The 24,341-nt window shown below is 30.9% G+C and overlaps 1 long non-coding RNA gene across 1 annotated transcript; it reads left to right on the top strand.

Annotated features, from left to right (window-relative positions):
• The first annotated feature begins 8,767 nt into the window (after nt 1-8,767).
• LOC114394815 lies at nt 8,768-10,486 on the top strand. Its single transcript, XR_003662848.1, has 4 exons — nt 8,768-8,980; nt 9,066-9,332; nt 9,419-10,019; nt 10,195-10,486. It is a non-coding gene; the product is annotated as an uncharacterized LOC114394815 (long non-coding RNA).
• Nucleotides 10,487-24,341: the final 13,855 nt, after the last annotated feature.

Here is a 24,341-nt window from a genome sequence, read left to right on the forward strand (position 1 = left end):
TGTTAATTTGTAAACTTTACTTTTAGTTTTTTTTAAAACTATTAATTGGTCTTAATTTTTATATTTTTATTTTATTAATATTTTTGTGTCCTTTTTCTTATGTATTACTGTTAAATGATAACATGAAAGTTACAGTAATAGTTACATCATTAATTAGTCAGAAATACCAATCATATGTATTTTGTTTTGTTAAACTATGCTTTTAGTTGTTTATTATCTTCTCACAATTTATTTTTAGTTTCTTAATTTTTTTTTATCAATTTTAGTCCTTCATTTTTTATTTATCAATTTTAGTCCTTCATTTTTTTTCACCAAATTCACTTTAGTCTCTCACAATTTTTGACCAATTGTTATTGTTTTTAGTCACTCCTATAAAGCATTATTGTTAAGTGATGTTGCAATCATGTGAACCGTCACATGACTTGTCACGTAGACTACTAGCTATAGTTTGACATGATAGACATATGATAAAATATTGGTTCAAGATCATTTTTTTAAACCGTTTTAAGGCCCTAAAAATTATTTATTGGTAGTGTAAATTTGTTTGCAAGGGAAGGGGTTTGAGAATTTGTGGGGAAAAAGACAAAGTCAATGCAGTAAACAAAATCAACAACCCTCATTACACAAGTTGGCCTCTCACTAAGTCATGATCCAAAATACGAAATCAACCACCTAATGTTAGTAAAATCAATAAGAATAAGCAAAATCACAAACAAATGAACACGAGTTAAAACGTCAAGCACCAAAATCAAAGAACCTCAAATCTTTAAACCCTTGGAAAAAACAATCCCCAACCACACTTCTCAAACAAGCGCTAAACCCTTTCATTTCGACATAACTCCCAAAAACCTTTTTGCTCCATGAATAACACCATGCATATAGAAAGGAGACACGAGGTGGCGATGGTGGTAAGAGAATAAGGCAAAAACAAGTTTTGATGTCGTGAGAATTTTCAAGTGAATCATTGATTTGTGCATTGTGAGTTGTTGATTTAGCTTACTATATCTCCTATGTTTTTTATTTTTGAATTTTCAAAAATCTCTTCAGGCAACTTTACATCATTAGAAAATTATTTGTAATGCTTTGAACTACTAAAAAATGTCTTGGAGCAACAATATTTTACATGTGATATATTATTATGTCAAATTCGAATAGTCTACATGACAAGTCACATGCCAAATGTGGTTACCACATCTTTACTTTGGTAATACTTGATGGGAAGAACTAAATATAAAAACAAGGATATAAAATGGATCAAAAAATTATTGAAAGATTAAAAAAATGAATTTCGTAAAAAGATGAAGAACTAAGAATATACTTTATAAAAATAATTACACATAACTATTCCTTTTGTTTCTAATTATAAGATTCTTTTAAAAATTTGTTTGTTTATTTTATAAGACTCTTTTTTAATTTTTAGATATATTAATTATTTTTTTCTATGTATCTTTACTTAATTATTTTCTTCTCTAATAATAATAAAAAATAATTAAGTGGGTAGAGATAAGTAAAAAATAATTTTAAAATAATAATATAAATAATTAATAAATTTAATATAATTAATTATTTTTCTTAAAAAAATATGATTCCCAATGTGGCTCACTTAATTCATCACTTAAAATGATGTTATAATTAAATTCCAAATATCACATAAGATTAGCTAATAGCATACCAACCGGTATGATTCCCAATGTGACTCACTTAATTCATCACTTAACTGGTGATAGTTAATATCGTGCCAGAGAATTGTTTTTAACCTTTAGATACGCAAGTATTCTTACCATACTGTTATCCTGCTTATGCTCACCCTTACAAAGGTGTACGTTAAAGTTGTAGATAACATTACTTTAATTTACCCACATTACTCAACTCAATTCCATAAAGCAGAAATTACCACAGAAGTAAAGCCAACAAAGCATCTCAAATTTTGTTACGTAAAAAAAGTAAAGAGTGAATTTTTATTAAGTTTAAAAATTTTCATATTTGGACAAATTATGTACTATAATTTATTTTAGAAAATATATGTAAGTGATTGACATCATTCTTGAAGTATATATGGCACCCTATTATGATAATCTTGTTTTATGGGAATATGTCGATTCAGGATAACATCCACTCAAGACATTGTATTGACTACTCTAGTGCTTTGCGTTATAATGGATAAGGATCAATGTTCCAAGGGAGATACAGATTTTTTTTTCTTTTTTAATAATAAAAAACAAATTCACCTATGAGGAGTTTGTGATTACCTCCTAGGCCTTTTCACACTTTTGGCTTGTAGTTTTAGGCTTCTAGCACTTGAGAACTTGACAGTTATGTCATAATGACATGACCCCACTTTAACTGCAACAGAATAGAATCATGCATTTCTGCAAATGAAAATTAAACAAAAGAAAATAAAATTGAAGAGAAGAAAACCTTTAGTGACTATGGGTAAGGTCAATCAGACACTACTATTATTATAAATATATTATAATATGTTAATATCGATTTTTGATAAAAATATGTTTAAAAAAATTAATGACATATTTATAAATAACACAAGTTAGTTAATATTGATTTTTTAAAAATCTGATATTAAAAAAAATATAAAGAAAACTTAACATCGATTTTTTAAAAAATTAATATTGAATTATTTCATTAACATTGATTTTTTATTTTAAAAAGCTGATGTAGGATCTTTTATAATCTTTGTCTAATGCCAAAAATGCTCAAGGTCACTAACTTGAAACCTCTCACTCTCACGCTTTTGCACTCTCATTTGCAAGCTCTCGCGCAACCTCACTATCAGTTCCTTTTTTCTTTCTTTCATGGCTGTCTTCGCTCTTTATTTTGTTCGTTCTGAAGATTGTTATGTTCCTAGTGTTCACGAGTCCTCCTTTGCTTCTTGTTGTGGTAGAAAAAGGAGGAACGCAAAGCAGAGCAAGCACGAAGGCGTGTTTCAAGTTCAAAAGGTGAGGAGCAAGCACCTAGTGTTCATGAGTTCTTTTGATTTGAGGTATTTTTGTTTGATGATGCTCTGTGACTGGGAGTGTGATTGGTTGGAATTTTGTTGTTTGTTATGTGTTACTGTTGATGAATGCGATTCTTGTATGACTATGGCTATAGCTTTTTCAATTCTACATGTACTCCAAAGGCTAAACTCAGTTAAACTTATTGCGACTTGTGTTCTAGTGGTCATAGTGGTCACTGCTTTTTTTCTATTTCCCAAAACTCAGGGTCTAATTAGTGAGTGAACAATGAAAAAGTATTGATTATATTCTATTAGTTGTTGTCAGTGACTAAGTCAATTGGTCTCAAGTTTTCTAAGTTTTAGAGAGTAGACAGTTGGTCTCAGTGTGTGTAATAACATTCTTCAATTTCCTTCTTGACTATCCTACTACAATGGTATTGTGAATGAGAGATTGGAGAAGAATCTGGTTTGACATTTTGCATTGACAAAGATGCATGATAGCTATTACATAAATCCTCAAAAAGCAAACTTTGATATATTACATTAATTTTAGAAAACAAAGATAACATGACATAACGAAACTAACAATGCAAGCTTAACAATTATATTATTATATTTTCATTACTATAGTATTTTTTTAGTAATGAACATGCTTAAATTGAAAACTTAAGTTTGAATAGAGGGATGAAAAACCTAGCTATAGGAATAATTGTATCGCTTTCTACAATATATCAATTACCACATCTTTTAACACCTTGTTTAATTAAATTCCTCATTCCAGAGCTCAACTCAAATTTGGCGGCTTCAATGTTTGTTCATGCAATTGTGAATATGTCCACCACATTTTAGAAGATATCCTCTAGAATTACGTAGCATTTGGTATGTGCTTGTGTCCTCCTAATTTGACAATTAATCTATTTGAATTCTGAATTCGCAAGGTATTTTTGAACTAATTAGGGCACTATTTTGTTGTGTCTGTGCACGTGTGGCAGGTTTTGATAATCCATCTTCAATCTGCTTGATATTATTAGGTATGAAGAAGGGAATCACGAGGAGACTAATTTTCAAATAGTAAGTTCTGCTTGCTACTTCATTTTTCTATGTTCCTTGCTTTCAAAACTTGTGCTTGCACAAATTGTATATGTACTTGTTAAGTCTGGACAATAATTAACTAGGACCTATGTGCCTCAAAAGTGATCGATTATCAATAGATGTGGCCCCCATGAACTAGTGAAACTTGAGTTTGTAAACATCTTCTTTCTTTATGAGCGTTTTGCAAGAATTGCTCCCATTTCTCTTCACTTCAAATATTTTATACCAACAACTTTAATCTGAAACTGTGTTCGCCTTCGCTATTTTACTCAATTAGGTAAGAAGCTGAAAACCTATAACCACCATCCACTGGATATATATGCCTTTGATCGATGGTCAGTGGTCATGAAGTTGTTGCTTATGAGTTGTTAGTTAAAGATGTCTAATCTTCAATGTTCAGTGTAATTTGTTGGTACTTTTCATTTTTCTGTTTGCATCGTGATCACAACATTTATTGTTGGACGTTACAGTCATCATCATCATAAGTACGAATGTTTTTCCTAAAGTTTTGATGCTTCTTTTTGTTATCGATGCTTTTTTATAACTAGTTGAATGTGATTAATGAGTATTGCTTTATTTACAAGTTATGTTCATGATGAGTAAACCTTAGATTCTCATTTGAGATTAAATACTATGATTCTTGCGGATAATTTGCATTAATCGTTGTATTGAATCTTGAATTGTCCGTTTGAACAGTTTGAGAATAGTCATATTTTTATAGTATATTCATACGTAAAGGTTAACTTTATTTTCTTAAATTTGATGAAATTTTGGTTAGTGCATTTTGTTTTGTTCTCCGGGTGCGTACTTGATGGTGGTGGTATTCATCTTATCACTTTCATGTGATGCACTTGGAGATCAATGTGAAATGCTACCAAAATTTTGTCAAATCTAAGAAAAGAAAGTTAACCTTGACATATGAATGCACTATAAAAAAATATCTTCCTGAATGGGATAGGGCCACACCTTTAATGGAAAAAGTGAGGTTTTCATGCATCCAACAAACTTTGTAAGTATCACAAAGTTATTAGATGGATCAAAGTTGGATGAATGCAAGTCGTATGAGCCATGTGTATGAGGAAGGCGCTGAACAGTTCTTAGAATTCGCCTATGAAAGAAGTTGACCGGATAAGGATGGAAAATATTTATGTCCTTGTATAAACTATTTGAACGAGAGACGACAAGTACTTGACGACATACAGGAACATCTACTGTGTGATGGGATTAAGAAGAATTATACGACATGAATATGACATGGTGAATTGATAGACATATAGAGGGGGTCCCAATCTGAACCGGTTGTTGTAGAAATGGAAGATCTCCTAAAGGAAATGATTCATGATCTTGGACAAGGGTAATTTCAGCAAGCATATGCCCCTACGTATGATATAGTAGAAAGTGATTCCAAGAAGCCTTTGTATCTAGGGTGCAAGAAGTCATTGATGTTGTTGTCAGCGGTGTTAAGTCTAGTTTATGTGAAGGCCAAATATGGGTGGAGTGACAAAATTTCACTTCACTACTTCAGGTACAACAAGATACTTTTAGAGGAAAACACAATGCCAAAAGGTTACTATCAGGCGAAGAAGATATTGTGTCCGATGGGTATGGAGTATCAGAAAATATATGCATATCCTAATGATTGTATACTATACAAGCATGAGTATGAAGAAATGCACAAATGCCCCAAGTGTGGGGTATCATGGTACAAAGCGAAGGATGATGACGAGTGTAGCAGTGATGAAAGCACAAAGAAAGACCCCTAGCAAAGGTGTTATGGTATCTTTCGATCATTCCAAGGTTTAAGCATCTATTTGCTAATGCATATGATGCAAAAGACCTTACATGACATGTAGATGGGAGAAATTGTGATGGAATGCTCTGCCATCTGGCTTATTCCTCTCAGTGAAAGAAGATTAATCGTTTATATCCGAAATTCAGAAAAGAGGTAAGAAATCTTAGGCTTGGACATAACACTGATGGAATGAATCCCTTTGGCAGTTTAAGTAATTAGCATAGTTCGTGGCCTATTTTGCTAGTAATTTACAACTTCTCTCCTTGTTTGTACATGAAGCAAAAATACATGATGTTGTCTATAATGATATCCGACCCAAGACAGCCAGGAAATGACATCGACGTTTATCTCAGTTTGTTGATTGAAGACTTGACAAATTGGTGGGATGAGGGGGGTTACCGTGTATGATGGGTATCGAAATAAGACATTCAAGTTGCGTGCAATGCTATTTTGTACTATTAATGACTTTCCAACATATGAGAATTTGAGTGGATACAATGTTAAGGGGCATCGTGCATGTCCTATCTGTGAAGAAGACACAAGCTACGTATAATTGAAACATGGCAGAAAAATAGTATACACTCGACATCGATGTTTTCTAAAACCTTTTCATCCTTATTGGATATTGAAAAAACACTTTTAATGGAAGTCAATAGCATGAAATTACGTTGACACCATTAACTAGTTAACAGGTTCTTGAGCGGGTTGAGGACATCAATACAATATTTGAAAATACCCAAAAGAAGGAAAAAAGTAAAACTTGCATATGAAAGAAGAGGTCGATATTGTTTGACCTTTCATACTAGTATGATTTACATGTTAGACATTCTATTGATGTTATGCATGCCGAGAAAAATGTGTGTGATAGTGTCATCGGAATGCTTCTTAACATTCAAGGCAAGACAAAGGATGGTTTAATTACTCATCAAGATCTAGCTGGGATGGGTATAAGAGACCAGTTACATCCAAGGTTTGATGACAAGAAAATATACATGCCTCCGGTATGTCTTACTTTGTCAAGAAAGGAGAAGATGAGCTTTTGTCAATGTCTACATAGTGTCAAACTGTCACAGGGATACTCTTTAAATATTAAGAGCATTATGCAGCTTAAAGATCTAAAATTAATTGGCCTAAAGTCTCATGATTGTCACATCTTGATGCAACAATTGTTAGTCGTAGCAATATGAGACATTTTTCCTAACAAAGTTAGGCATGCCATAACTCGCCTATGTTTTTTCTTCTATGCCATATGTAGCAAAGTCATTAATCCTTTCAAGTTAGATGAACTGGAATACGAGGCTATTATTATCTTGTGTCAGTTGAAGATGTATTTTCGTCCTTCATTTTCTGACATCAAGGTTCACTTAATTGTTCATCTGGTGAGGAAAATTAAATGTTGTGGTTCCGTTTATTTATGGTGGATGTACTTGATCGAGTGATACATGAAGATCTTAAAAGGGCATTCAAAGAATTTTCACCATCCTGAAGCATCTATTGTTGAAAGGTATATTGCAAAAGAAGCTATTGAGTTTTGTTCAAAGTACATTGAAAAGGCAAAACCAGTTGGGCTTCCCGAGTCTCGACATGACGAAATAGTAAGAGGTTAGGGTTCAAGAGAACTGCATATTATCACTCTAAGCCTAGAAGAATTGCAACAAGCTCATTTGTATATACTAAATAACAGTAATGAAGTTCTGCCATACATAGTTTGTCACAAAGCTTTAGTCAAGGAAAGTAACCCAAAAATGACCATGAATAAGGTGTTGAAAGAGCATAACAAGACTTTCCTAAATTGGTTTAAAGATACAATCTTTAGTGACGATAATGTTTCTAAAACGCTAAGGAAGTTAACAGATAGGCCTAAAAGAAATGTTATAACTTGACAAGGATATGATATCAACAAGTTTTCATTCTACATGAAATCACAAGATGACAAGAGTACAATGCAAAACAATGGGATTAGTCTAAGGGCCAAATCTTAACACTTTGCTATTGTACATGATGACAATCCCTATGTAGCTTCCATGCCTTACTTTGAAGTCATTGAAGAAATCTGAGAGCTTAATTATGTAAAATTCACGGTCTGTATTTTCAAGCGTAAGTGGGTTGATAGCAATATCGATATGTGAACCAATGATTTCGGATTTACGTTGGTAGATTTGAAAAAGCTCGCTTGTCAAAATGAGCCTTTCATCATGGCAGAACAAGCTAAACATGCGTTTTATGTTCAAAATCCTTGTGATGAAAGGTGGTCAGTGGTTCTACACGAAAAAAAAAATTGGCATTAATGTTGAAGATGATGATTCAATCGTTGATACTTGTCTCAGTCCTTTCTCCAAACAAATGCTGCCTAACGTCAACGGAGAAGAAGAAGTTAATGACGTCCATGCAAATCGTAATGATCATGATGAAGGAGAATTAATTAACATCTTATAATGTAATTTATTTTATATTTACTTGCTTTCATAATTTCGATTACATAACTTAATATAGTTTTCAGAAATTGTTTAATTAATGTTATTTTTTAAAGGCACATGGCTACACCACTTAGCTCCCTTCCTCCTCCTGCTGAGTCAGCAACACCTTCGTCACCTGCGTTAAAGAAGACAAGAAAAACAACACGGCTCAAACCATTGACTACTAGACCAGTTGGGGCAGAAAGACTAGTGGTTCATGTGGATCCTGCCACTAGGAAAGCCGATGGTCCCCATAGAAAGAAATTAAGAACGTATTTGAGGATTGTCGCTCGCGATAAGGTGAATGTTACATATGATAATTGAAAACAAGTCCTTGCAGCTCAAAAGGATTTGATCTGGGAGGATATTTAGGTATTACAATTAAATGTTGAATGTTGTTTCAATTGGTTGTACTAAAAATCTCATATTGTAATTGACTAACTATAAAATGTATTTATTGTATCCCAGGCTGAATTTAATATTCCTGAAGCATCTGATTTGAGGACGAAGAAAAAAAATACTTCAGACCATAGGAAAGTGATGGAGGCAGTTTAAGTCAGATTTCACCTCCAAATGGGCTCTGGAAAATGACAAGGAGGCGAGGATGATAATATATGTGAAAATTATGACATAAGCAAGGAGAAGTGGAACCAGTTTTGCCAGAGCCATAGAGATCCTTCATGGGAGGTTAGTTGATTTTCATTATTTTAAACTTTATATTTATGCATTATTGTCAAACGTATTAACTTAGGCTAATGTGTAATTGTTATAGGATGTTCAAAAGAAGGCACATGCCATTCAGAAACAAAACATTGCCTCTCACGTGTTGTCTTGTAAGGGCTATGATTATCTAGAACAAAAGGTGATGGAGGACAAGAAAAAGAAACAATTGGAGGAAGCAGCCTAATAATCCAAGAGCACTGACACAATTATTAATCCTCCATCTCCCATTAGACGAAACATGAAGTGGAAGATGACCCGCACGAAAAAATCTGGTCAAATGACGTCTGAGGCATCAAATGAAATTGCAAATAGGATTGTAAGTGACTCTCATTTGTCAGTGGTCATTTTTTATAATAATTGTTGGATGAGTAAACCAAATTTGTTTCATCTGTTGACTACAAGATTCCCTGGAAGAGCAAGCCTCATAAGGAAGCTTTATTGCCCATGGACGTCAGGATGTATTGACTACTACCATTGGACGACCAGAACACCCTTGCAGTGTCCATGCTGTTGGAGTCGATGTCATGATCAAACAATACTTTGGAATGACTTCAAGGAGATCCCACACATCTATGTCCATGGCTCCCGAAGACCTGGAGCATATGACACAAAAAATCAAGGACCATCTAGAGGAGTTGATCACAGAAAAAGTGACTCAAAAACTAATGTTGTCCTTCAGCCAGATACAGTCCTAGTTGCATCCATAGATGCAATCGCAGATGCAATCACAAGGACTCGCATTGCCTCCTAAGCCTAAGGTTGGTCCTTCTGCTGCTTGTGTCAGCACAAAGGAAAGTTGTGTTGATCCCTCAGGGCAGGACCCAGACACAGGTGACTCAGAGAAATCTGGGTTGTATGTCGATGAAAATCCTCCCCACCTGGTTGCCCTTGGAAGACTTTATGAGAGTTTGACTATCATCCACAACATCCCTATGGGCAATGATCAAATCAAGGTCGGTGTTAATGAAGTTCAAGATGCCGATGCTCGCGTTCCTATATCCATGTAAGAGGTTCAGTTAGTAGGGCAAACACTTACACCTTCCTTACTTGGCCGACACATCTTGTAAAACATTTTTCAGAACATGTATTTCATTTTGTTGTTTTTAAGAATTATTTAAAAAGGATTTGTTACAAATAAAGTGTTGATTGTCATTCACTTATGTTTATTAATTGTGTAGGATAAACAGTGTTGTAAGGGATCGACGAAACTTGCAGATAGGCCGGATCCTGATGTCGATCTCCAATACTTGATGACATTGACCATCCCGCAACTTTTCCTCAAGCCTTTGCTGGTGTCGTGGGATGTTATTGTGTTTGGGGTGTATAATGATAACTTCCCCTTGTACATAAAACATGAAGATCTTTTTGAAATAACACACGGTGGTCAATGTCTCAATATCTCTGTTATACAATTGTGGATTTTGTATCTCACTTTACATTATTGTATATTAGCTACCTGATTGTTTTAAATTCATACATAATTTAGTTTATTTTAACAACAATAGGCATATGACTGAGACAAGTATGCGAGCAGGGAATGCCTCTATGTATAGATTCCTCGGGTCATAGTCCATACAAAAATCTAGGCAATCGCAACTTGAATCAAAAGATTATATTAAGAAATTGATGCGGAATTCACAAAGAGATATCTACCTAGAAGCCTACTTGAATGAGTAAGTTAAACTGAAAAAATCAATTTAAATAATGTACGCCTTATAATAACTTAATGTTATCCAATGCAGTGCACATTGCCAAATGGTCGTTATATGTCCTAAGGACAATGTTGTCATCTGATTTTGTTCCTTGCACAATAGGCCCAACAACTACTTGAAAGAAATTATTCATAGGTAAGTTGTATTTTGTAATATATTTACATTATGATTAGTATTTGACATCAATATTTTAATTGTACAATATGCATGCATGTTTCTCTTAATCAGTGCTTTGAAGGGATTCAACGATAGTCAAGAAAGTAAATCCAAGGCTGCTGCTAGATCGATTATAGTTAAAGTAAGTGATTTAAACAATGTTTGTTGCCTTAAAAATTAAATTTTATTACTCTGTACACTAATTTTCGGTTAACTTTGAATATCTAAATATCCTATTCAATTTAGTGAAATAAGCAAAAAAGAAGCATTGGGTGCGGGTATTACGTAATGCATTGAATGTCAATGATAGTTCTAGGAGGTTTCAAGGATATTAAAAAAAATCCAAAAAACATTAGTTTTCACAAAAAAAAACTGATGTTGTGTTTTGCTCACCAACATCGATTCTTAGAAAAACCTATAAAAATCGATGTTGTGGTTGACTGACAATATTGATTTTCTTAAAATCCGTTGTTGTCATCATTTCTCAACACCGGTTTCCCCACAACATCGGTTTTTCTAAAAAACAATGTTCATTTTACATATTTTACATTTTTTTTATTTCTAACTATACGATATCGATTTTCTAAAAAATTGATGTTGTGTAGTTTAGTTTAACATTGGTTTTCTAAAACCAATATTAACATTAATACTTTTAACATCAGTAGTTTCAACATCGGTTAATAATCGATATTGAAAGTCCTTAATAATCGATGTTAAAAGTCTATTTTTTAATAATGTTCGACAAGAAGAATTGTACTCTTGTGTGAAATTTATAATGAGTCCGAATCACATGACTTTCTTGCTGACTCTGAACTTTTGTTTAGTAGCCAAAATTGAGTTCGTCAGCATAACAAAATGTACCTTGAGAACATGCATGTTAGCATCATTTTGTAAGTTTTATTTTCCTTTTTACCCCAACATTTTCCATGATTTTAAGTGATGCATGTTATGAATTTTATAATTCCTAATTAATTAATTAGTGTGAGCTACATATTATATTTATCATTTATATTAGTTATTTACATTTATGGGCTCAATAAAAGTGATCTAATTTGGTGAGCCTATTGGATTATCATCAGAAATTAATATGGGCTTGATAAGCGGAAACCAGTTTGACCCGTTAAGGAATAATGAGAACTCTAATAGGTTAAAACCTAAAGCAAGGTTGTGATCCCTAATACACCAAATCAGAAATTGTATTCTCTTCTCTCCATCTGACGAGAAACCTAAGGTCCCAAAAGGAAAACGGTGATTTGGCTGAGGAAGAACACAAAACCAACGGTTCCTCAGACTCATCAATTTCATTGCTTATCATGAATCCAAATATTTTTCACAATCCCTCTTGATAATCTAATGTAATGTGTTTCCGGTGAATATTGGTATTTTATTAAGATCCCTAAAGTTCTAAACAAGTGGTATCAGAGCCACCATTATTGTTAGATTATTGGGAATTAAAGTTATTTGGTTTGTGTTATACCTGTATTATGTTGTTACATGAACCCTAATTTTATTTTGGGATTTTATCTTTGCAATTATAATTATGATTGTAAGTTTGGAATTTTTTTTCTTTCTTTTCGATCATGATGTAATAATCATCATATGTGCGTTCATGTTTTGCGTTCGAATTCCATGAGAAAAACTATTTTTTTTCTCGCCCTAGAATAATCATCCATTTTGTTTCTTGTTCACGTGTTTGTTTTTGTTTTTTTATATGGTTGTTGGTTTTGTTTCCTTATGCATGCCATGAATCCATGTCATACATGCCATGACATGATATACACGTGATATATAATCTTTGGCTTTATTATATCATCATAAGAAAACCCCTGTTGCATATCGTTAAATGTAATTTAGCTTTTGCATTTTATGTTTGTTTTCGTTGTTTTTATTTGTGAATTATGTGTATTAATTGGTGATTCCCATTATGTTTTGGTGTAAATTCAGAAATTACAAACCCTCAAAATTATTTCTTTTTTTATTATGTCTGGTAATTTTGATTGAGTTGATTGAAACAGTATATTATCAAAACAATCTTTATTGCGTAAATTAATTTAATTAAAATTTCATAGATATTATTATAAAATTATTTATGCGAATTGTGCTTAGCTCAAAGGAAGACACAATTTGACCAAATAATTTTGTACCTGTGATGATAAATGTGTGACAATTATAAGATACTTTCATGTGAATTATAGTCGGTCCAAAGAAAGACTATGTATTTGTGAGCATGTAATTATTTTTATTTTTATTATTATTCAGTTTTTGTTGCTAGTGATGCAAATGTATCTGCTCAAGTGAACAATATTCCTATGCTGAATGAGACAAATTTTAAGGTTTGGAAGGAAGTCATAGAAATTGTTCTTGATTGTATGGATTTGGATTTGGAACGACCCACTTCCACTCTGGAAGCCTCCAATGAGGTAAAAATTGAGAAATGGGATCGTTCCAATCAAATGTGCATTATGATCATGAGCGCTCTATTCCAGAAGCATTTCGGGGATCTATTTTTTAGGGTGAAAATGCAAAGAAATTTATTGATGAAATTGAACAATACTTTGCCAAAAATGAGAAGGCAGAGACGAGTAACCTTTTGGCTAAACTCATCTCCATGAAGTATAAGGGCAAAAGTAATATAAAGGAGTACATAATGGAAATTTCTAACTTGGCATCTAAATTGAAAGCACTTAAGTTAGAGCTTGGTGAAGACCTACTCGTGCATTTAGTTTTGATCTCACTTCCTGCACACTTTGGGCAATTCAAAGTGAGTTATAACACTCAGAAGGACAAATGGTCCCTTTATGAGCTTATATCTCACTGTGTGCAAGAGGAAGAGAGGTTGTAGAGAGACATATATGAAAGTACTCATTTAAGCTCCACCTCTCAGAATAAGAAAAGAAAGAAAACTAAGGGTGCTGCTGAAGGATCTTCTCAGCAAAAGAAACCAAAGAAGGATGAGGAATTTACTTGTTTCTTCTGCAAGAAGTCTGGACACATGAAGAAAGAGTGTCCCAAGTATGCCACATGGCGTGTAAAGAAAGGTAAATCTCTTGCTCTTATTTATTCTAAAGTTAATTTAGCTTTTGTACCTAAAGATACTTGGTGGGTAGATTCTGGTGCTACTACTCACATAAGTGTAACCATGTAGGGTTGCCTGTGGAGCCAACTGCCAAGTGATGATGAAAGATTCATATTTGTTGGCGATGGCAAAAAGGTTGCGGTGAAGGCTATAGGAACTTTTAGATTGTAGTTAAAGATTGGATTTTATTTGGATTTGTTTGAGACTTTTGTTGTACCGTCTTTTAGACGAAATTTAATTTCTATTTCTAGTTTGGACAAATTTGGTTTTTCTTGTTCATTTGGAAATAATAAAGTTAGTCTCTACCAAAATTCGAATTTGATTGGTTCTGGTTCCTTAATTGATAATTTATATATGTTGAATGTTAATTATTCCTATAATGAAATACTGCAAACAAATTCACGTAATACAAAAAGGAAATTAAAAGAGAATTTGGCCACTTTATGGCACAAACACTTAGGTCATATCTCTAAACAGAGAATTTAGAGACATGTGTCAGATGAAATTTTTGAATGCATAAAGGGAAAACGAACAAACATAAGGAAATTAGGTGCCAAAAGAGCTAAAGACATCTTAGAACTGGTACATATGGAAATTTGTAGTCCTTTTCTAACACCTTCTTGGAATGGGCAACAATACTTTATCTTGTTCATAGATGACTACTCTAGATACAATTACCTTTATTTGATACATGAGAAGTCTCAATCCCTAGACGTTTTTAAGAGTTTCAAGGTTGAAGTTGAACTTCAACTTGGAAAGAAAATTAAGGCTGTCAAATCTGATCATGGTGTTGAGTACTATGGTAGATATGATGGATCAGGAGAACAACATCCAGGACCTTTTGCGCTTTTTCTCAAAGAGTGTGAAATTGTTCCGCTATACACTATGTCAGGCAAACCTAGCATGAATGGTGTTGTAGAAGGATGAAACCGAACTCTTAAGGATATGGTGAGAAGTATGGTTAGTCATTCTTCTTTGCTAGAGTCACTTTGGGGAGAAGCCTTATAGACTGCAGCTTACATCCTTAATAGGGTGCCAAGTAAAGCAATTAATAAAACCCTTATGAACTTTGGACTGGCAAAGAGCCAAGTATTAAGCATTTTCATATTTGGGGTTGTCCGGCTGAGGCGCGGCCTTATAGGCCACATGAAAGAAAGCTGGATTCAAGAATAGTTAGCTGCTATTTTGTTGGCTATGCTAAACGCTCTTGAGGCTATAAGTTTTATGATTCCACTTTAAGATCAATATTTGAAACGGGAAATGCAAGATTTCTTGAGGAAGTTGAGTTTGGGAAGGAAAAGAACATAATGAAAGTTGTCTTTGAGGAAGAACCTGTTATTGACAGCGCTCAAGTCCTCATACTTATTGTTGTTCAAGAAATAACTCCAGTAATAGAAAACAATATTCAAACTATTGTTGATGACATTGTTCAAGAACAAGACAGCGATGAGATTCCTCCTCAAATACCCATACAACAACCTCAAGGAGTGCCATTAAGGAGATCTGATAGAGAGAAGAGAAGTGCAATCCCTGATGATTATATTATCTTTCTCCAAGAACATGAGGATGTCATTGGTTTAACAGAGGATGATTCGATTAACTTCTGTCAAGCCATGCATAGTTCTAACTCTCAAAACTGGATCAATGCCATGAAGGATGAGATGAAATCTATGCAAGACAATGACGTTTGGGATCTCATTGAATTGCCTGAAAGTATGAAACCTATTGGTTGCAAGTGGATATTTAAAACCAAAAGGGATTCAAAAGGCAATGTCGAGAGATATAAGGCTCGTCTAGTCGCTAAAGGATTTACCCAAAAGGAAGACATTGATTATAAAGAAACCTTTTCTCTAGTATCTTCAAAGGATTCTTTTATAACAATAATGGCATTGATAGCTCATTATGATTTAGAGCTACATCAGATGGATGCTAAGACTACGTTTCTAAATGTTGACATTGAAGAAACAATTTATATGATGCAACCAGAAAACTTTGTATCAGGTGACTCAAAGTCTATGGTTTGCAAACTAAATAAATTCATCTATGGTTTGAAACAAGCTTTCCGTCAATGGTATTACAAGTTCCATCAAGTCATTACCTCATATGGTTTTGAGGCAAATGCAGTTGATGATTGTGTATACCACAAGTTTAGTGGGAGTAAATACTCATTTTTTGGTGTCATATGTCAATGATATACTGCTTGCTAGCAACGATATAAGCTTCTTACAAGAGACTAAGAAATTTCTGACGAAAAATTTTAAGATGAAAGATCTTGGGGAAGCCTCTTTTGTATTAAGAATCAAGATACTAAGAGATCGCTCTCAAGGTATCCTAAGGTTGCCACAAGAGAGTTATATCGATAAGGTCCTAGATAGATTCAGCATGAAAGATAATAAACCAAGAGATACCTCGATAGCTAAAGGAGACAAATTTAATCTCAAACAATGCCCCAATAATGACCTTGAAATAATAGAGATGCAAAAGATTGCTTATGCATTAGTAGTAGGAAGTCTAATGTACGCTCAAGTTTGCACTCGTCCCGATATAGCTTTTGTAGTAGGAGTTCTGGGCAGATATTTGAGTAATCCTGGAATGCAGCATTGGAAAGCAGCAAAACGTGTGATGCGTTACCTAAAGAGAACAAAAGATTACATGCTCACTTGTCAGAAGTATGAGAATTTGGAGATCATTGGGTACTTAGACTCTGATTTTGCTGGATGTCAAGATAGTAAATGCTCCACATCTGGATACGTATTTATGCTAGTTGGAGGAGCTATCTCTTGGAAGTCTTCTAAACAGACTCTCATAGCTTCTTTGACTATGGCTGCGGAGTTCATTGCTTGTTTTGAGGCATCCAACCATGGGATATGGTTGAGAAATTTTGTCACTGATTTGTGTGTGGTTGACGACATTGAAGGACCATTAAAGATTTATTGTGACAATAACTCAGCAGTTCTTTACTCCAACAACAATAGGAGTGCAACCAAATCAAAGTTTATTGACATCAAATTTTTGGTTGTTAAAGAAAGAGTTCAGAATAGATAGATTTTCATAGAATATTTAAGGACTAATGATATGCTAGTTGACACACTTATGAAAGGTTTGGTACCTAAAGTTTTTCATGAGCACACTGCTCATATGGGAGTGACTCCTTATAGTACTTTAGTTTAGTGGGAATTCCATTTATGTTCTATATATGCATTATATTTTTTAGATATTTGTATAGATTGATTTTCTATAAAATAAAGTTGAAGGTTATCATTTCATTCTGAGCTTGTTTTGTTTGCAATATTTATATTGTGTTTGGATTGATCTCTATAAAGAATAAAGTTTGGACTAGTTGGAAATGAACATGAATGAAATCACATTGCATGTTATTTTCATGCCACTTATCCATATTTGATCTGTCATAAAGTATATGTGACATTAGTGATCATTGTGGCTCAATCACGTTGGATTGTGAGGAAAACTGCAATGGTTCTGTGTTACTATATAAGATGGACCATATTATTTAAGGGAAGTCTAACAGTAAATAACATACGGTTGCGCACCTAAAGACTTTTGCAATATAAATGATTAAGGTTAATATGAAGTTTAAGTGGGAGATTGTTAGGAATTTTATAATTTCTAATTAATTAATTAGTGTGGGCTATATATTACATTTATCATTTATATTAATTATTTATATTTATGGGCTCAATAAAAATGATCTAATTTGGTGAGTCTATTGGACTATCATCAGAAATTAATATGGACTTGATAAGCGGAAACCAATTTGGTCTGTTAGAGAATAATGGGAACTCTAACTCAAACAGGTTAAAACCTAAAGCAAGGTTGTGATCCCTAATACATCAAATAAGAAATTGTATTTTCTTCTCCCCATCTGACGAGAAACCTAAGGTCCCAAAAGGAAAACGTTGATTTGGTTGAGGAAGAACACAAAACCAACGGTTCCTCAAACTCATCAATTCCGCTGTTTATCATGAATCCAAGTATTTTTTACAACCCCTCTTGATAATCTAACGTAATATGTTTTCGGTGATTATTGGTATTTTATTAAGATCCCTAAAATTCCAAATAATGCATGCATGTAAAGAATAAAAAAATTTGATGCATGTTAAGTGGGTGAAAAACAAGAATTTACTATATTTTGTCAATTTGTATAAATATTTGTTCTAAACATGCTCCAGTTATCATATAATTAACAAGGATTGTATGTTTGAGTTTAAATTGCGATTTCTATTCATTTATTTATGTTTTGAGAGGGTAAAATATAAGGAGGAGATTAGCTGTGAGATAGACATAAGTTTTTGCTCTGATTAATTTATTCGTGAACACTTAAAAGAAAAAAATGAAATAAGTTTTTTTTGCCTATGAACTAAAATTAACTCATACATAGATTAATTTAATTTATATGATAAGATATAAGATTGATTTAATGGTTAAAGAAATAAAATGAAAAGAAGAGATAATGAGAAAATCTGTTTTACTAATAAAAAAATGAATCAACTAACATTTAATATTGATGGATAAAAAAGCTTATGAGAAATTATTTTTTTCATTTTTTCTCTCTTATAAGTATTTATGGATAAGTTTATGCAAATATGATCATGTTTTATTTATTTATTACATTTACTTTCGATTTCATTAATTAATATGAAGAGCTATTGAAATGTTAAGGTAAGATTTGTAAGTGTAAGTATGTCACCGTATTTTCTCTTGTTTTAAAATTCAAGAGTTATCAAAGAAAATGCTAAACATAATTAACTATTGTGTTCTCAAGTTTTGGACCTAATGTAGAAAATATTTTTAAGAAAATATCTCGTACACTGCAATCAAACTTATTTTTAGTTTTAATTTGTATTGAAATTGAAAACAAAAATAGGTAATCAAACCAGCCGGAAGCTTCCGTTTTCAACCATTTTCTCGTTAGTCTTTTGTTTTCTATGTTCTTTTTTCCTTTTGTTTTCCAATTACTCAGAGAAAGCATAGCTTAGACAAAATACAGGAGTATTATCACAGCCAGAAGGATTTCTAATATATAAGCAGGACCACACGTACTTAATTGGCGTGTGATGAATATGTGATGACTGTTTTATTTCTTTTCTTAGAAATCACATGTATTGGAAGAGTATTTTATTCAAGAGTAATAAAATTTTTCTTCTAAATACTTAAATAAAACTATATACTAAAATTTTGAACTTGAGATTAACGGTTAAATAAGAATAATTCTATATTGGTTGATCCATGTCTTCAGCAGTAACTATTTTCTTTTTTAGTTTTAATGGAAAAGATAAATTTAAATTAAATGTGTATTTTAAAAAAAAAGTATAATAATAATTGAGAAACTTATTATATTCATAATGCATTATTATTTATAACATTTAATTTTAAAATATTAAAAATTTGTTTTTAAAGTTTTATACAAAAAATTACATATTATCATAATTTTTAAGCATTTATTCTAATAAAAATTGTTTTTTTTTTCTTAAACAGATGAATTAGACCGTCCTAAAAGTATCTTTTAATTATAAAAATAAATCTAGATTGTACGAGACAAATTTGGATGAAGTCTATTATGCCATAATCTTGTCATGATTTCTGGCTTTTCTGCAGCGTTTTTATTTATTCTTTTATTTTTAAGTTATCAACTAACCAATAAAACTCATGCTTGTACGTAACAAAATTCTTCATATATATCATCTATATACTTAGGTTTGCAAAAATAGAAACGAAGGCCCTTCAATTTCATTTGGTCTACTTTGACCATTTTTGTAGATTATGTTATCTATATGCAAAATCAAAGGCCACATATAATTTGGATAAATTTTTGTTTTATATGCAGGAAAAAAACATTTTTTTAATAAGTTTTTTTATTTATACACAATCGTAGCCTAATCTATTCTAGCTAAGTGTGACTATTATATGAGTGAAATATTTTGTTGACAATTAATTCATCAATCAATAAATAAATAAAAGATGATGAAAACATTGACCTGTATGCAAAGAAACAATTTATCATACTTTTAATATCTGAACTGATGAACTAATTTAATACAACATGATAATTTCTTTTAAGAACACTACAAATATCGAATCATTTTCTTTCTCTTTGATATATATATATATATATATATATATATATATATATAAATTTCTAATAGCAATTTGCAAATATAATATGCTGTCCATTTTTAAAGCCCTACACTACAAATTTATATAATCACACACAAGTTGCAGTGCACAATAAAAGATGAATATTTTCAATTGTGTTAGTGCCATTATCAGATCTGAAAATAGTTAATATACATGAGCTGCGCTGTTTATCAGTTGTCAAGTTCGATCTGACAACCTTATCTATGTTTATATATCAAGGTTTTCAAGATATATAATTCTAATATTACATGCATGTTCAGTCGTATGAGTATTCAAACTTTCTCTTTCGTGCCTAACGCTACCATTAAAGAAGTTTTCCTTCTCTTCATTTATAAATTATTAACATATATTTTTTTCCCAAATTAAGAATAAAGGAAAGAAGGAGTTATCCCAATCCACAGTTAGAACATACCACTAAACAAGGTAAAAATCTCTTGCATTGCGTAGGTACGTGTAAATGTGAAAAATATAATTTTAAAACACTGATTTTTATTGAACAAATAATTAAAGAAAGTAATATAAAAGTTCACAAGAAGTCTAGACGAGAAAAAAATATATAAAATTATCTAATAAGCCAAATAAATGATATACAACTGGGGATTTTTACCAGAAAAAAAACCGTAGATTATCTACAAATAACTTATTAGAGAGAAGCCACTAGCAGTTACCTTTTTTCCGAACACATAAATGTCAACCTTGTTGGATATGTCAGGAAGTCAATTCTCAATGAATCACATAATTTGTTAAGATTAAATATGTTTTAATTATATTTTTATCATCATAAATTAGTGTTTTTAATTTTTGATTCTTATAAGTTTATTTTTATAATTTTAGTTCTTATAAGTTATTATTTTTTAATTTTGATCCCTATAATTTTTTTTCAATTTTATTCTCTTTAAGATTTTAATTTTTTTATTTATAATTTTCATAAATTTGTGCTTATAAAGACCAAAGAAAAACATAAATTTATAGGGATTAAAAATAAACAAAAATATCTTACAAAGACTAAAATTAAAAAAATCATAAACTTATATGAACTAATTTTTTTAAAAAAAATGAACTTACATGAACCATAAATAAAAAAGCACTAACTTACATACATAAAAAATATTTTTAAGTCTTTCGTATATTAAATATTTACTGTTTTTTTGTTAATTTTTTATTTTTTTCAAATAATATTTGTTTAATTTGATTTGATTTTACTTTTAGTTCTAATACACTCTATCAAAATTAAAATATTTTATTTCTTTTTAAATAAACTTAATTTTAAGCCTATTGTGATACTAATTTATCTTTAATTTGGATTTAACTTTTAATTTTTAAATTGGACATACTATATCAATGAAAAAGATGTCTTGATTTCAATAATTTATTTTCATTTTTTTTAATTTTAAAAGTCTTACCTCTTTAATCTAGTCTTATTTAATATAATACAATATTCATTATTAATAATAAAAATTTATTTTTTTTCTTTATAAATTTTATTTAAATTTAGAAAATACCTATGCAATGTATGAAAACTTTCTAGTTAATTGTATAAATCTTGACATGCAATATTATACTTAAATAAAAAATACGAAATATACCATGTAAGGTCATTTTCAAATTAATTATCAATATTATGAATGGATTTTTTTTATTGATAAATATTAATTTATTAATTTTGTTTGAAATATCATATTTGAATTTGTGATTTCTCCAATCCATTCTCTTTTTTTTTTAATTTCCTTTATTCTTTTTCAATCAGTAAATTAATCTTATATCTTTATGAATAGGTTAATCCATTGGATATTGTCCATATTAGTTATATTTTGTACGAGTAAAGCATAAGATCATATAGAAATGAAATTTCCGAGTTTGGTACTGCAAACATGTCTTATTCATTTAGTGTCAATATTTGTGGGTCATTCTATTATATATCTATATCTATATATATATATATATAGATATATATATATAGATAAGAGTATGAGTTAAGCTAAAGGGATGCAATATTGCAAGGAGCCAATGACATTTGCATTTCCATAATCCATAATGATCTACATTACATGATGCTCACTTATGCCAAAATTAAATGTCTCTATCATCACGTTCAATCAATTCAATTTGAATCTTCTCATTTTGTCGAATGATATGATATATTAGGTTGGAGAGAAATATTAATATATATTTTATTAAATAAAAAATCATCAATTATAGAATTCACTTATTAGATATGATAAAGTTATATTTTTTTTTCTTTCGAATATAACCATATCACATTGTTTAATAATATAAGAGCATCTAAACCCAAATCCAAAATCAATTAATGACAAACAACTTTTAGTGGAGTAGTAAAAATTGTGAATGAACAATTCATTAAATTATATCAACATGTTTTGTGGGTCAAAATGATAACGTGAAGTATGTAAAAAAATATTTATTTATTCATTTTGTCACATAACATTAGTATGAATTATTATCAGATTTGTTGATATCAAATATCTGCTTAGCTGATTATTTTTAGGGAAATTTTTTTCACTCATTCATATTTTTTCATCTACCATTAGTGATTTAGTGTGGTATGTGGTGCACGTTACAGAATATTTATTTTTGAAGTGAATTTCTTTCCTCACAATATAGTAAAATGAATTCACTTATTCCAGTAGTAAAATTTGGAAACTTAATGGCCTTAATATTTTTTAAAAATAGACAATTCACGAATTCAATTGTTAAATAATTATGCATGTTGAGCTTGACATTGAGGACGCTATAATTGAATTGAATTTTCAACAGTTAGTGAATCATGTTCATAATAAGTACTTAGATAATTCAGAATTCGCGTTATCATCGATCAATGTCACAATTTATTTTATATTTCACCAAACTTTAAGGTTTCTAAGGAGGCTAGCGAATTCAGTTGCTTATGGTCTAACCAGAGTAGCAAATTCTTACGCTGGTCACCGGATTTTTCATAGTCCTCGGAATTTTATTGCTTAACAAATTGCTTTGGAAATAATACAAGTATGTTGCTATAAAAAAATAATAATTACGTATGTTAAAATTTAGATAAATTAAATATTTATGAGTACGCAGTTAGCCAACATTTACTTTTTTTTAGAAATGTATTGTATGTTAAGATAAAAAGTTGATTGATAAAATATCAAATAATTTTTAAATTATATGAATTTTTATATATTGAATCTACTTAATGTGACCTCCAGCTAATGCATGGCTACAAAAAATCATTAAATTAATTAAACTAAACGAGACTTAATCCTCAAATAAGTGCACAATAACAAAATAACATAATATTTTCTTGTGTTTATAAAATATTAACTTTTATATTTTACATTTATTTTATAACAGTTTTATGTTATATTATATTATATCGAGTCTCATAACTTATAAAACTCGTCATCAAATGTCTCTATCTATATCCATGTCCTATCACATTTACATTTTGTATTGTATTTTTCAAAAATACACTTTCGGAAAAGGCTAGCTCAAACCACCATTCAACAAGATTGACAGAGTTGTATCAAGTGAATAACATTTCTCATAAAACAATTTTATTAATTATCCGATGAGTAATTCTACCATTAAAAAGAATGCTATAGCAAATGCAATACATTCTTTTCAATATAATTTTTGTTATTAATTAATTAAAATTTACTAGAACTATGATGGATTTCATTCATAATTTTGTGAGTTTAATTCCCTTAATGGTAGATTGGTGAGATTTCAACTTTGTAATAAAGTAGTTCACGTGAGTTTAAAACTGGCAAAAATTAAAATTAAAGAGAAAATAAATTAGTGTAGAGCCATCATAGCTAGAGAAGTGGTTAAAAAAAATAAAAATATAAAATTAATATAGATAATACACCAAACACCATGTTTAAAAAAATGTGAATAATCACATACTCTACATATAAAACTAAGGAGAATATTAACTATTCATATTTATTCATGGATAGTTAATATTAACTCTTATGTATGCCTAACATACTTACTCTAAAATAATACTTCTAAGAGAAGGTTTGGATTAACGCTTGAAAAACATGACTTGAGTTTAAGACATTTGATCAGGATGTTTTAATGTGTGTTAGAAACATATTTTAAATTGTGGACGTAGTCAAGTTTTATTGAAGTATTTAGAAGTAATTTTTACATCATCATTAACTTGAGTCATATAATTTATTTTAACTATAACCCTATTTAATGATGAATAATAAAACACATTTTG

The sequence above is a fragment of the Glycine soja genome, chromosome 18, assembly GCF_004193775.1.
Source record: "Glycine soja cultivar W05 chromosome 18, ASM419377v2, whole genome shotgun sequence".
NCBI lineage: Eukaryota > Viridiplantae > Streptophyta > Magnoliopsida > Fabales > Fabaceae > Glycine > Glycine soja.